This window comes from Melospiza melodia, chromosome 7 (genome assembly GCF_035770615.1).
Source record: "Melospiza melodia melodia isolate bMelMel2 chromosome 7, bMelMel2.pri, whole genome shotgun sequence".
In the NCBI taxonomy this organism is placed as follows: Eukaryota; Metazoa; Chordata; class Aves; order Passeriformes; family Passerellidae; genus Melospiza; species Melospiza melodia.
This window is the reverse complement of record NC_086200.1, coordinates 30,036,138-30,046,892: the sequence shown is the minus strand read 5'-3', so window position 1 is coordinate 30,046,892 and position 10,755 is coordinate 30,036,138.

The window sequence follows — 10,755 nt, the reverse complement described above, 5'->3', positions numbered from 1 at the left end:
TTAGCCCAGTGTGGGCTGTGCTTTGAGATTGTTCCTCTCCAGCTCTCCTTTATTTGTGCCTTGCCTTGTCTCCAGTCTCATCTCCTGCCTCTCAGGACCCTGGAGCTCCTTCCAGATGTGGCTGTCACTGTGCTTGGGTACCCACCGTGTGTGCTGTGTGTTTGTGTTTGAAAACCTCTGCTGGTCACCAGCAACGTATCTGATGCTAAAAGAGTTGTTGTCTGTTTCCCTAGTTTATCTCCACCAAAATCTGTGTTAATTTGGGATAAATTGACCTTGATATTCCCAGTTTCCAGCAGCCCAAGCCAGCCCTGGCCTGCTTGGCCATGGTGCTCTTGTGTAAGTCATCTCTCAGCTCAGCGAGCACTGGCAAACACATCAAGCAAGGGATGAGCTAAAATTTCCAAATCATCACTCAGAATAAAATGTGACTTGTTGGAAAATGTCAGCATGGCTGTTTTGACAGACTTTTTTTCCATCTAAGCAGATTTGTCAAAGCCAGCCCTCTCCCTCTGAACAGATCTTGTTTTCTGCTTCTCCAAAGGCAAGAAGCGTTTCAGTGCAGCAGCTCCTGACCCTGCCAAGGTCCCACCACATCTTCTTGAGATCCAGAGTCAAAAATTCAGCTTCAAGCTAAAACTTTGACTGGTGGGGAGGAACCTCTCTGTGTGCTGGAAGGATAAAAGCCAAGTGGAGCTTCTGAGGTGCCCAGAGCAGAGAGGAGCAGCTCATGCAGGGTGGGATCCTCAGCTGCTCCCCATCCTGCAGCTCCCATCTCCTGCCCCCTCCCAGCCTCCTGCCTTTAATTACGTTGTAGAAAAGTCTCACAACTCAGCGATTCAAGGTGGCATTTGAGAGAAATTATTCCCTTTAGCATAGCTGACAGCTAATTTGTGTAAAGTTTAATTACAGCTAGCATTAATTAACTGGCAGTGTGTTGCCATACCAAAGCACGGCCATCTGTTCTTTGAACTGCCTCCCCCAAATTTCAGCCCCAATCGTTTTGGGTGCTGGGGGAGGTTGCTCTGGTGGGGCTGGGGTAGCCACAGCTGCTGGGGGAGGCTCTCACCCACTGATGGTGATGGAGCAGGGGGTGAATCACAGCTCCCAGCACTGCTGCTCTGCAGGGACCAGCTCTGGAGGATGTGAAATCACGGATTTCAGGGGAGGATCAGCTCTTAGCTCACAGCTGAGGGAGGCTGGTGGTTGGCTGGTCCAGCAGCACGTGCCAGGGCTCCTTGTGGGAGCGTTTGGTCTGTGCTGTGTGGAGGAATGGGTGGGATCTGAGGGATGGGAGAAAGGCTCCAAAGCTGCTCTGTTGTGGGACACCAACCCCAACCCCAAATCTGGCAACACGCCCAGCCTGAAAAGAGAACCCCAGTGTGCTCACACAAGCACCCAGTCCCCAGCTGTGTCCCAAAGGTGGGTTGGCAGTTGTTTCTGGTTTCAGGCTGCCCATCTGAGCAGACACAAATGACCTTAGTCTGAGCCAGCAAACGCCAGGCCCTGGGAGCTCATTTTGGCACATTCTGCCAGAGGATGCCCTGTGGATGCTGGGAGGGGACTGGTGCTGGGGCAAATCAACCCAGCCCATCCTTCAAACAGATCAGGACCCCGTGGGTGAAACCGGGATGGGGCAAAACTCTGCCACCAAACGCTGCCCCAGAGCTGTGCCCTCAGTAAACCCAGCCTAACCTCAGTGCAGCTGCTTTGATCTCATCATCTCATCATGTAAATCTAGCTGCAAACAAATACATCTCCATGAGAGAGGAGCTGGCCCCCAGGCTCTGGGCCAAGCCCTGGATTCGTGGCTTTGAACAGGGCTCAGCAGCTGCTGGTGGGAGGAATTGCTTTGGTCAAACTGCAGCTCCCAGCCTGTGCCAGCTGCTGGTTTGAGGGTCAAACAGAGCCTTTCCTCCCAGCTCCCCAAACAGGGAGGTCATTTAATCCCTCAGCTCCACACTGTGTCTTGGCTCCTGCTTTTTCCCTCCTGAGCTCTCCATCTTGCCCTTTGCTGGCTCTGCAGTGAATGGTTTTGCTGGTGCTGGGATGGAGCCTCTCTGGTGGCCTCTACAAAGATGCCCAAAGCTGGAGAGCAGCTTTGGGCAGGGAGCTGGGGGTGGGGGATGGCTTGGGATAGGACAGGAGTCTGGGATTTGGGTAATCCAGGCTTTTGTCCCTGCTCTGACACGAGCTGCCTGTCTGAGCCTGCTCCAGTGGGGGACGCTGGGGCTGAGGCTCTGCCCCAGTGAAATCCCAGCTCCTTCAGCCCCAGTGAAATCCCAGTTTCTTTAGCCCCAGTGAAATCCCAGCTCCTTCAGCCTCAGTGAAATCAATCCCAGCTCCTCCAGCCCCAGTGAAATCAATCCCAGCTCCTCCAGCCCCAATAAAATCCCAGCTCCTCCAGCCCCAGTGAAATCAATCCCAGCTCCTCCAGCCCCAGTGAAATCCCAGTTTCTTCAGCTCCAGTGAAATCAATCCCAGCTCCTCCAGCCCCAGTGAAATCAATCCCAGCTCCTCCAGCCCCAGTGCAATCAATCCCAGCTCCTTCAGCCCCAATAAAATCCCAGTTTCTTCAGCCCCAGTGCAATCAATCCCAGCTCCTCCAGCTCCAGTGAAATCAATCCCAGCTCCTCCAGCTCCAGTGCAATCAATCCCAGCTCCTTCTGCCCCAGTGAAATCAATCCCAGCTCCTTCAGCTCTGCTGCCTCCACCCCCAGTGAAATCCAGAATTCAAAGCTTTTGGAGCCCTTCTTCCTGACCGTGTCTCAGGCTGCCACTGCCTCCCGGGGGAACGGGGATGGATAAAACCACCCTGGCACAAGGTGGGCAGCGCTTCCCACCTGGGCTGCTCGCAATTAGCCTAATGAAGCAGTTCGTGGGATATTGTTGCCCTCTATTGGGCCCAGCCTGAACGGCCGGGACGGTGCTGAGTGCCCAGGCTGGGTGGGGAAGGGTCGGGGGCTTTTCCCAGCTTTGGGGTGAAGCGATGCTTCCCCAGCCGTGTGCTGGAGCTCCTTCCTTGCTTCCTTCCCGAGCTCTCGTGAGCAAAGAGCCGGAGCTGATGCCAGATGGAGGTAATGAGCCTTGCTGGGGCTCCGCTGGAATTTGGATCCGAGCATTTGCAGTCTCCGGGGATGAGTCAGTCCTGCGTGGTGCTGGCGATGGGCTGGGAAGGAGCCCGCGTTATTTCAGGGGGTTTGTGACTCCCAGGGACTCCTCCCATGCTGGGAGTGAGTGTGGAGGAGATCTGGCTTTACCCTGGGTGTGTGGAGCTGTTTCCAAGGGCTGGGTGTCACCTGCAGGCTGTGACACTGATGGAGGTGGCAGCAGAGCAGCTTCCCCTCCACTCTGCCGTGGCTCCCAATGCTGCAGAGGCTCTGGGCTGGCTGAGGCTTGGATTTTGGAGGGTCTGTCACCTCAGGGAGGTGTGCATGGGCTGGCCCCACAGGGATACTGGCACAGTGGAGAGAAAACCTTTTAGCAGATTGGTTCAATATTGGTCTTGAACTCGTTCCCAGTGCAGGCGAGCAGAAGCTCACTCGTCAATGACAGGCTGCACACGTGGGGCACAGCAGGGCTGCAAAGGACCTGGGTGGGATGGGCAAGGTGCAGACAGGGTCAGGGGGTACCCAGTGAGGTTCTTCTCCTTTTGTCCTTCTTCTCCTCTTTGCTGGCTGTTTCTGCTCTGTCCCTGGCACTCTGTGGGATGCTGAGGGGTTACAGCACAGCTTGGCAGTGCTGCTCTGGAACAGGAATGCCCCGTGGAGCTGGGGAAACTCTGCAAACCCGACAGCAAAGGCACCAAAACAAACAACATCGCCATGAAAATTAAATATCCGGAACTAGAAACGGCTTGCTGCTCTTTCTTCCTTTTAAATGAGAGCGAGTAGGTAGAGTTGGAATAGCTGGGAGTGCTATAAATGATGGCATGCCTTTGAGCGAGCAGCTGGGTGAATGTCTCATCCCACGCTGGCTGCGTGCTCCCCTGTCATCTGCTCACGGGGATAATAGAGATAAAACAGCCCAAGGATGGATTTCCAGCAGAACCCTTCTGCCAGGTGTCTCCTCGTGCTGTAGGAAGGGACTTCTAAAAGAAGAGAGAGGCAGCAGTGCCAAAATCTATCTGGTGAAGTGGAGGGAGTTACAGCAGGGTAAATCTGAGGCCTGGGGAAGGAGGAGATGGATGGTCTGACCTTGGGCTGCAAAGGGACAAAAACCTCACAAATCCTGCCCCAGAGAGGCCCAGATGGTCTCACCTTGTGCTACAAAAGGACACTGCCCTCAAAAATTCACAAATCCTGCCCAGAGAGGCCTGGATGGTCTCACCTTGTGCTACAAAGGGACACTGCCCTCAAAAATTCACAAATCCTGCCCAGAGAGGCCTGGATGGTCTCACCTTGTGCTGCAAAGGGACATTTTGCCCTCAAAGCCTCACAGATCCTGCCCAGAGAGGCCTCATGGTCTGACCTTGTGCTGCAAAGGACACTTTGCCCTCAAATGTTCACAAATCCTGCCCAGAGAGGCCTAGATGGTCTGACCTTGTGCTGCAAAGGACACTTTGCCCTCAAATGTTCACAAATCCTGCCCAGAGAGGCCTCATGGTCTGACCTTGTGCTACAAAGGGACACCGCCCTCAAATGTTCACAAATCCTGCCCAGAGAGGCCTGGAAACCCTGCCTGCTGTCAGGGGATGAGCTCAGGTGTCAAAGCAAGCAGGTAATAATCAGCACAGACTCCATGCATCACAGAGGGCTGATCAATAATCTTTATTGAGAAACCCATTGCTTTTATAGACACGATACAGGTGCACCCAATTTCTCCTCCAATCCAAACACCATCACCATTGGCTAATGAAGAAACCTCCCTTTGCTAAACACATCTCCATGACACATTCCACAGGTGCAGCAAGTGAAGATATGAATTGTTTCTCGTTTTTTCTCTGCTCTCCTCACAGACTTTTCCCAGGACAGTGCCTGGAAAAGCTGTGTTTCTGTCTGTGGCCAGAGAGCTGCTGCCACACTGGTGGATGGCTTTGTCCTCCTGCCATCCTGCCTGGCTGCAAGGACTGACAGTGGCTGCAGAAATTGTTTGCTTTGCATCTTGCAAAGGCCTCTTTGAAGACCTGAACAAATATTTGTAGAGTGCTGTTCCTTGAGCACCGTGTCAGTGCTCTAATTCCATGGAATCTGTGCCATGGAGCATTTATTTATTCCTGCAGTGGAATCCCAGCATTGGGCAGGCACTGGGCCCCACTGGCTCTGCCTGGCTCTGCCTTTGCACCAAGTGCTTCCAGGACTGTCCTAAATAATCCACACCAGGAAGGATTTGAGGAAGGTTCAGCAGAGCAGCTGAGCTGCAAAACCCCTGACCAGAGACCCCATGGGTGTCAGCAGCATTGGGCAGTGCTGGGTAGAGCAGAGCTGTCCTGGAAAGGTCAGGTCCAGATGAAGATTTAATATATTTATTTCACTGACCGAAGCAAATGCCTCTCAAATACTAATTAAATGTGTGCCACTCAGCTAGGGCTGTTGCTGGGGTTATTTTTCTTGCTCCAGTGACAAATATGACCAATTAAATCAACAGTATCTCTTTTCTTGCACTCATTTTCCCTCTCCATCACATGCTTGAAGGAGAGCAAAATCAAACTGACAGCTGATAGGGGTTTCAAATCCAATGGGCAAAGTGCTTGGAGCCTCTCCCTTTGGACTGCAGGGCTCTGTTGGGGCCCCCCCTTCCTTCTGTGAATCAAATCTCCATCTCAAGCCTTGTTTTAGCCCATCTCCATCATCCCTGTTTGATTTTTACCTCCTGACCTTGCATGTGGCTCTGTGCTGTGTCCTGCCAGGGGCTGCACACCCAGTCCTGCAATAGGTGAGCTGGGCAATCTGGCCCTAGCTCTGATGGGATCAGGATTTCCTGCAGCCCCAAAGGTGAAACTTAACAAGGCTGAGCCCTTGGGGGTTATTTTTGCTGTATGCCCAAAGAGGGTGAATGATTTTCGTTAGGAAATCCAACAAATTGAGGGTTAGAATGGGGAGGATTCTGAGCTCTGTGCTGCTCAGGGTGGTCTGGGCTGATGCTCAGCTCCTCTCCTTATCTGGGTAAATGTTGTGCTGATGAATGAGGCCAGAGCCACATATCAAAATCAATCAGGGTTCCAGTTAATTAGAGCAGTCGGGACCAGGTCAGGTTTTTCTCCTCTTTCCTCCAGCCTTGTGGCAGAGGGGGCGCAGAGGTCAGGAAAAAATCCACTCAGATCTGCATCCTTGAACTCCTACAGTAGTTTACACTTAGTCAATAAACAGGAGTAGTAAGGAGATGCTTTGTGGAATGGGTAAAGAGGGAGCCTTGGCTGTGCCCTGCTCTCCAAGCACATCAGCTCCCTGCCTGGAAAGTGGAACCTGGATTTTTCTCTCTTCCTGCTGCCAGACTCTTGGCCTTCCCCACAAAAGCATTCACAGCCCCTGGTTTCTGGGAGAATAAAGCACTCGAGTCAGTAAAAGACAAGGGAAGGCTCTCTGCTGCTGTGGTGCTATTGATGTCAATCACCTTGTGAGGCAGGGAAATTGGCTCTCTCCTTTTAATTACAGTCAGTATTAACCTAAGTGCTCAGGGTTCAAATTCCTACCTTTGGCCTACCCAGGGTCTGTAGATCACTCAAATCTCACATCAAATCCCACAGTAGTTTTTACATGCTGCTGTCAAGGCTCAGTGCTGGTTCCCTGCAAGGAGCAAAATGTCTCCAGTGCACAGGCTGCATGCCCACGGGGCAATCAGCCACCCCAATTGCTCCTGGTGATCTGTAAATTAAATAAGGTGACAATTAAATCCACCTTGGTGTTCTGGTGGTGCAGTCAATGGCTCCCAGTGCTGGATCAGCAGCTGCTCCCCTCTGGGTCACAGTCTGGTGACTCTCCCAGCAATAAACTGAACCATGTTTGTGCAGGAAAAGCCTGCAATAAAATGAGCAAGAAACGGCAAAGAACTGCCTGATAAATGAGGTCTGTAAGTCACCCTTTGAGGCCATGCTGGAACCTGGTTATTGCTTAATAGAGTGGGTGCAGCGGAGCTTGGTTTATGGGCTAGGAACTTCCCAGGAGGAGGGAAAGCTCCTGGCAGCTCAGCTCAGCACAATTTTGGGGTGTTCACCCAGGGCAGAACCACCAGAGGAGGTTCCAGTGGGTTGTTCTGGGGCAGAACCACCAGAGGAGGTTCCGGTGGGTTGTTCTGGTCCCTCTCCTGCAGGAGCAGCCTTGGCTCTCTCCACACCAGGGTTCTGGTGGGTTTTTAGGGCTGCTCCAAGCTCCTGAACCCACGAGGCTGCAGTCACTTTCCCCAGCACTCCCAGTTAATTTTCTGCACAGGTCTTGTATCGAATATTTCAAGTTATCCTTTTTTTGGCATAAATGTGAAGCTCTGCATATACCATTTCCCTTCTGCTTGAGCTCTGGGACATGGAAAAACCAGGGCTCCTTTTCCAGGAGCTGCTGTCTTCTCATCTCCTGCTTTTCTGTGTGATTTGGTGACAATTAACTCAGTGCCATTGCCTCATTTCTGCAGAAGCCATGAATCCTTCTGGAAGATTTGCCTGTTCCACCTCCCAGCACGGCCTTTTCCAGACCTCATCCGTTCCTTAACCTGCCTTAACTTCCCTCAACTTCTCTCCTGCTTGCCAAGCAAACTGGGACAGACACAGACACGTCCCTGAGGTGCTGTGGGATTTATGGCATGTGGGATGTTCAGCCCCATCACTGCTCTCACATCCACAGCCCTGCCTCAGCAGGACCCAGAGCCTTCATTCCCCTTTCCCCCTCTCATGTATTGTGTGCTGGGGTTTATTTTGAAGGCTGGGATGGTGCTGGAGCTCCAGAGAAGTCAATAATGCTCCTCCAGCTGCCAGGGCTGTGTCCCAGGCTGGCAATGAGCTGTGCTGGCAGTGCCATCAGTGCTGATGGAGGGCTCTGGGTCTGACAGCTCCAGGCTGCAGGTCAGGCTCACTGTGCACACATTTCAGCTTTCAGCACAGAAGGCTTTGATAATATTAAATGCAGCAAAGGGTTTCTCCCTTACCCAGACCCTGTTCCCTTTTTTTTTTTTTGTTGCTCCTTTTTTAAATTAAGGCACTGCAGCGTTGCGTTGTAAGAAGGATCTATTTTTCTACTGACCCATTTCAGTAAAACTTCAGCCCATCTAGAGAATATGCTGCTTGTGAAGATGGAAAGAGATTCACAGATATTAAGGACACTGAGATCAACTCATCTCACCTCATGCAGAACAGCCTGGAGATTTTCCCCCAGGATGTCACCCTGGCTTTGTGTGACATTACCAAGCACCAGCTCCAGCCCTGGCTCTGTGTGCTGCCCCTCCTCAGCCAGATGTGAGGCAGCATCCAGCTGTGGCCCTGGTGCCAGCAGCACTCAGGACAGGCTCTCAGCCTGCTCCCTGTGTCCCCAGCACCCTTCCTTCCCTTCCAGGGCTGCCTCAGGACAGGGAGGATTCCAGCTCAGCCCCAGATGCTCAGCAGTGGGTGAAGATGATGCCTGTGCAGCTTAGCTAAGCCACTCCTATCCCCTCCTAAGCTGCTGGCAGCAGTTACCTCCAAAAGGCAATTAAAATCACTAAATGAGCTTCCTGGCACTGAGCACCATCCAAAGGACCTGCTTGCTCAGGAGACAACAGCCTCTCCCTTCTCAGGTGCTTCCAAGGCCTTGTGCTGCTCTGGAAGTGATTCACAGCTCCCAGCAGGATGCACACCCTGCAGAAGAAGGCAGTTTTCTTGTGAACTGACTTAAAAATCATTTTTCCCCCAGTTTGTTCCACAAATGAAATGAAACAGCTCAGTCTGAGGACTTGCAGAAAGACTTGTTTCCATCAAGCCCTTGGAAATGCTGTCATGTTTCATTCCAGGAGAAATTGGTTTGAAACTTCTCCACTGCCAAAAAAAAAAAAAAAAAAAAAAAGAAATAAAAATCTGAAACTACATTTTCTTTTCTTCCTCCCACCTGAAGCTGTCTGAATTGCCTTGGGCCAGAAGTGATGGATTCAGGTCCACTTTGTCAAGGGCCAGTGCATGTATTCATGTCTCTCTTCCAAGCCCAAATAGCTCAGGTGCAGTTATTTTCAGAAGTCACAAAGGTTTCTGTGCTGCAGAGATCTTTCTTCTCAGTTTTGCAGGATGATCTTTTCAGACTATATATTTTTCTGAACTCCTGGCCTTTTGAGTACTAATGTAACCACTAAAAAAGAAAATATTTCAAGGCAAGAATCTTTCTTGACGGCCATAATTGTGTCATCCTGTTGCATGGTCCAAAAGTGCTCTGGAGACAGCCCAGTCCTTGGATGGTGCCCAGGAGAAATGGGCTGGTTTGTGTTTTAGGAAAAGCTTTGATTTGGGAGCTCAGCCTCAGTGCAGCTGTGCAGGTTTGATGTCTTGGTCAAAGTATGTTGGAGCTGCTCATTTTCTTAATTTTTGGCACTTACTAAAGACAGTTTATGCCTTTTATATGAGATTAAATGCTAATGGTGGTTCTGTGAGTGTTTCCAGCTCTGTATCCCCGTTTGCAGTTTGGGACTTGGCTGCCTGCCCCATCCCCAGTGGGAGTTGGAGCCACAGGAGCCAGCCCAGGGAGCCAGAGCTTCCTGCAGCTCGTGGAAATGCACCCAGAGCCTGCCCAGACAGGGCTCCTGTACCTGCTGTGTCTGGAGAAAAGATGCAGATCTGCTTGCATCGTGTTACTACATAAATCCAGCTCCCCTTCAGGTGCTTAGGCATATTTGGATAATGACCTGGAACAACCTGGGTAGCAGGAGGTTCCATGTACCTGTCAGGGCAGCCTCTGTGAGCGGGGAGATTGCCAGCCAGCAGGCAAAGGCAGCCAATTATGCCACGCTCAAAAGCATTTTATTCTTTTCTTTCCCTCTCCCCAGCTCCACAAAGCAAATCCTGCTGTGGAGACCTGTGCCTCCCGCTGGCATCACCTCCTGTCTGAGGAGATAGTGAGTGTGCAGTGCCCTCAGTGTTTGCAGCCTGGTTTTGCTGCTGCAGTTAAAAGCTGTGCTCCCTTTGGGAACCCAGGACATCCCTCTGGCTGTCCTGGACTGCCCAAACCCCTGCCAGGGGGCTCAGAGACCCTGGCACAGAGCCCAAAACACCTGTGGGTTTGATTATGACCCCTGGAGCAAGTTACCAACCTTAGATGAAGATCTGCAAGCCACAACAGTTTAGGTAGAATAATAGTGAAGTTATCACTGGGTGGAAAAGTAGATTTTGGGGTTTTTGGTATGGGGGTTCGGGGAGGCAAGATGGAGGGAACTGGGTGTGTCCAGCCTTTCTCCTTCTTCTTCTTCTTGGCCTCCATCTTCTGCTGTGATGGTGGCACTTTTGGATTGGTTTAGAGTAGAAGCTCACTGTCTAACACAGGTGATAGGTATTGGAAAATAATTGTAAATATTGTACATGTAGTTTTTCGTATAAAGACATAACACTGCCCTGGGGGCAGGCAGAGTGCCTGGAACTGTCCTGCTGGATGGACCTCGGCTGGACAGGAGAAAATTTTTTATAGATAAACAATAAACAACCTTGAGACCGAGAAATGAAGAGCTCCAACTCATTCTTCAAGTGCTCAGGCTGAGAAAAGAGACTTTGAACAATCTCGGGGTCACAGTAACCCAGAAAAGCCCCAGGAGCTCCCCAAGAGCTGCCCTGGTGCTCAGGGACAGCCTGTGGCAGCCCCTCTGTGTGCTGGGGGCTTG